Source organism: Lithobates pipiens, unplaced genomic scaffold (assembly GCF_037356315.1).
Source record: "Lithobates pipiens isolate NorthernLeopardFrog02 unplaced genomic scaffold, aLitPip1_a1.2 Scaffold_16, whole genome shotgun sequence".
Classification (NCBI taxonomy): Eukaryota; Metazoa; Chordata; class Amphibia; order Anura; family Ranidae; genus Lithobates; species Lithobates pipiens.
The window spans coordinates 65,102,425-65,107,420 of NW_027507748.1; the positions used below are offsets into that span (position 1 = coordinate 65,102,425).

General features: G+C 40.1%; 1 pseudogene; it reads left to right on the top strand.

Moving 5' to 3' along the window:
- Positions 1–589: 589 nt before the first annotated feature.
- LOC143984104 (solute carrier family 22 member 15-like pseudogene) lies at positions 590–3,236 on the top strand (annotated as a pseudogene).
- Positions 3,237–4,996: the final 1,760 nt, after the last annotated feature.

Below are 4,996 nucleotides of genomic sequence, written 5' to 3' on the forward strand. Positions count from 1 at the left end.
GCCATTCTAACACATGAATATGCTTTGGTCTAAACAATTCCATTGTAGCTCTGGTTGTATGTTTAAGGTCATTGTCCTGCTGAAAGGTGATCTTCTGCCCCAGTCTCAAGTGTTTTGCAGACTAACAGGTTTTCTTCTATGATTACCCTGTATTTGGCTCCATCCATCTTTCCATCAACTCTGACCAGCTTCCCTGTCCCTGCTGAAGAAAAGCATTCCCACAACATAATGCTGCCACCACCATGTTTCACGGTGGGCATGGTGTGTTCAGGGTGATGCGCAGTGTTAGTTTTCTGCCACACATAGCACTTTGCTTTTAGGCCAAAAGGTTCCATTTTGATCTCATATGACCAGATGACCACGTTTGCTGTGTCCCCCACATGGCTACTCGCAAACCGCAAATGGAACTTCTTATAGCTTTCTTATAACAATGGCTTTTTTCTTGCCACTCTTCCATTAAGGCCAGATTCGTGGAGTGCACGACTAATAGTTGCCCTGTGGACAGATTCTCCCACCTAAGCTTTGGATCTCTGCTTAATGCTCTGATTAATGCTCTCATTGCCTGGCCTGTGAGCTTAGGTGGATGGCCATGTCTTGGTAGGTTTGCAGTTGTGCCATACTCTTCCATTTTCGGATGATGGATTGAACAGTGCTCTGTAAGGCTCCCAGTTTGGAGACAACTCCCAGTCTGGAAGACAGACGGTCTCACCCAGAGGTCAGAGTAGCCCCAGCCAAGAGACAGGAGGTCTCACCCAGGGGTCAGAGGTGCCACAGCCAGCAGCTGAAAGACAGGAGGTCTAATTCCAGAAGTCAGGTGTATGTGGCTTTTCAGTCAATGCTGATTGTCATTGTGGGAGCTGTACCAGAATATCAGATTGATATGTCTTATATGCAAATTAGACATGTGCACAACAAAAAAATTAGTTTCTTTTAGTTTCTATACATTTCCATTGATTCATAACAATTCGTAATTTCATCAGACGCAAGTTTTTATATTCGGACTTGTTCGTATTTTCGTAACAGATATATTTTCGTTGATACGAAATGATTCGTAATTGCGTTAGTCTAACGATTTGAAATTTCTTAAGATGCGATGTTTCATATTTGGACTCATTTGTATTTTACTAACAGTTTTATTTTCTTTGATACAAAATGATTCGTAATTTGATAATAATTTTCATTTATTCAGTACATGAGTTACTTTTGTGAGATTGCCTTTTTCGTTGATTCGTACTTTAGTAATAATAATCCTATGCTTGCTTTTCTAAAAAGTCCTGTACTTACTCCAGTCCATTCCCTCAGTCACAAGACCTGAGTCTCCTCCTCAACTGAATTTAAAAAGATTCAGGAGTGCAGTGTGACTCAGACACAAAAGGGATAACCTGATTGGCTAAAGATATTAAGTAAGATACATCACTCACTAACACACTGCCCATTTGAAAGAACGATTAGAGAAAACAAAATTACGAACATACATATTAAGATACACTTATGAGCGGAATGTCCGACAGAAAAAGTCAGACGGGAGCTTTTCATCGTATATTCAGATCATGTGTATGCCTCATCTGACTTTTTACGTCGGAAATTCTGATGGACCTAGAAAGAGAACACATTCTAAATATTTCAGACGGAACCAATTCCTATCGGGAGAAACGCTCGTCTGTATGCTGTTCCGACGTATCAAAAACAACGCATGCTCTGAAGCAAGTACGAGATGGAAGATATTTGCTACTAGCTATTGAACTTCCTTTTTATTTTAGTTTAGTTTATTCCGATGGGAAAACCGATCGTGTGTACAGGGCATTACACTGTCCATTCAAAAGAACGATTCAAAAACACGAACAAACGAAATTACGAACAGGCGAAGAACCAAAATTACAAACACGAATGACAATACGAACATACGAAATTACGAACAAAGGATTAAAAATATGAAATGTAAATCATTTGTTATAGATGTCATTTTCTTTCTTTTACTGTTTCAGAGTTTCGTATTTTCATAAGTTTGTCCGGTCGTAAGTTCATATTTTCACGTGTTTATTTTGCTTATTTGTAATTTCATAATTGTTGTATTTTGGTTCTTACAGCTATTTGGATGTTCGAATTGATCCGAATGTACGAATACTAATACATTTGTATGAAAATCTATTCCTAACAAAACCAAATCGCACATGTCTAATGCAAATAACTTTACCTCCATAGTAACTGAGTGGAACCTAATTAAGCATCAAGCCTACAAGATTAACTTGGCATCGTCATTGCTATTTGACAGTCTCCTCATTGGGAACATTTTTTTTTTGTCTATTTTTTCATTGTCTGATAAACTGGGGAAAAGGGCAGTATATTTAATAGGAATCTTATTTGATGAAATTTTTGGTTACCTAACCACTTTGGCCTTTTTGCTGTATCCCAATTCTTTATTGGGATAATGAATGGTGGAATAGCCTTGGTCTCTTTTGTATTAACTCAAGAGTAGGTAGGAAAATCATACTGGCCGTTATCTGGTTCCTTTACTAATTTTACTTTTGCTGTTGACATAGCGGGTTATGCCTTATTGGCTATTACATTTCAGACTGGAGAATGCATTTGTGGCCAACACTCCAGTTTACTCCCTGAATCTCCAAGATGGTTATGTTCCCATGGTTATACATAAAAAGCAGAAGTACTACGCCAAAAAGCTTGCGGCAATGAGAAAAAAAATTCTACAGAGAAATTCAAGGAATGTAACAGAACTTTAAGAAGTGGTGACTAAGCGCACAGTGTCTTTGATTTGGTGAAATAGGGAATGCTTTGCTGGAGAATGATCCTTCTGATGTATATCTGGTAGGTCTGCAGTCTGGTGTATTATGTCTTGACCTAAAACACTGGGCATCTAAAAGGCAATCTGTTTAAATGTGGCATTGTCTGGCCTTGTGGAAGTTCCAGTATTTCATCTCTGCCTATTTTTTATTGAGAAGTCTTGGTCTGGATGAGGAAAATCTACAGCTGGCTTTCTAATGCTTGCTGGACTTGCCTGTATATTTACGATGTTGTTTCCAGAAAACAACAGTTTGTTTTTTAATCCGGCCATCCTTGCCTTACTTGCAAAGCTTTCGGTCAGTGTTTCCTTTAAAGTTGTTTACATCTACACTTTTGAACTCTCTCCTACAGTAGTAAGAAATGCTGGCTTGGTTGTGTGTGCCATGGCATGCAAATTTGGTGGTATTCTTGCCCCTTTTGTACCATTGTGTCCATGATATGTTCATGCATCTGCTCCTGAGGAAGTGGAGCGAATCCACAAAATGCGTTAAACTTTTTGGATGGAGTCATGTTTCATATCTACATTTTCCACTGTCCATTTTAGATTCCACTATTGTTTCTGCTATATCGACAAATATATGATACGGAGCACAAATTGCACCACATATTGCAGGGTGTTATGATGATATCTTTGTATGTGTATACGTGAAATCTAATATGCCTCTGTTATCAGGTGTACATCTATGAATTTATAATTACCCATGTGTGTATCATATGCATGTGTGATCCTATTTGTTTTTATACTAAAATAAATATGTCATTACATTTAACCACTTATACAGTCATGTTTCATGTGCCTCATATAAAGTCCCAATTCTTTCTTTGTAATTTATATACAGGGATGGTGGTGCATGACTAATCCGTCGTGCATCTCATTTAAAGTCCCAACCCCTTCTTTAGTGCTCTGTGAGATGTTCAAGGCTTGGGATATTTTTTCATATCCTAACCCTGCTTTAAAATTCTCCACAACTTTATCCCTGACCTGTCTGATGGGTTCCTTGGCCTTTATGATCCTATTTGTTCACTACGGTTCTCTAGCAAACCTCTGAGGGGTTCACAGAACAGCTGTATCTTTATTGAGAATAAATTACACACAGATGGACTCTATTTACTAATTAGGTGACTTCTGAAGATCATTGGTTCCCCTAGATTTTAGTTAGGGGTATAGGAGTAAGGCCCCTTTCACATGGATGAACTGTTCAGGTCCACCTGACAGTTTTTTAGGCGGACCTGAAGGGATGCTTCATGCAGGTCTATGGAGCGACAGATGTCAGCAGTGACTATGTCCGTTGACATCCGATCTGATCCACTAAACTCAGACGTATGGTGATACATTCGCATCCGTCCTGGCGGATCAGATTGGATCGGATGAGATTTACTGAAAACGGACATGCTGCCTGTTTTTGTCCGATCCCTCCATAGGAACCAGCGGCACTCTGATAGGCCCCTCCCCGCTCAGTGAGCAGGGACAGACCTGTCATCCACCGGAAATCAACAGAGAGATCTGGCAGACCTGGCAGACTCCGCTGAGCAGATCCGCCTCGTGTGAATGAGGCCTAAAGGGGGCTGAATACAAATGCATGCCACACTTTTCAGATATTTATTTGTAAACCATTTTGAAAACCATTTATAATTTTCCGTTGACATTCGATCTGATCCACTAAACTCAGACGTATGGTGATACATTCTCATCCGTCCTGGCGGATCAGATTGGATCGGATGAGATCTGATGAAAACGGACATGCTGCCCATTTTTGTCCGATCCCTGCATAGAAACCAGCGGCGCTCTGATAGGCCCCTCCCCACTCAGTGATTTATTACACATTTGGAAGAAATGTAGGAGTTCAAGAGCGATCTTAGTCCAAAAAAATAATAATACTCCAGCAGCTTCATATTGCTTGATATATCTTTGGCTAATAATCCTTCAAATAGATTGTTTTGTCATCATTGGTGCGGCAGATTATGCACCATGCATATTTTCAACAGGAGAAGTCCAGCCTGAGCTCATTTGGTTGGGCTTCACAAACATGTCACATGAGTGCAATTCCTTTTACACTGTGACCCGTTTTCAGCAGAGAGTGGTCTGAAGTGCGCTGTGAGCTGACTACACCAAGATCAGTTGAAGCAGCGTATCATCCTGACTTCTGAAGTTCTTGACCCACCAGATGCTTGGACTGATGGCAGTCTCAGCCTCTTA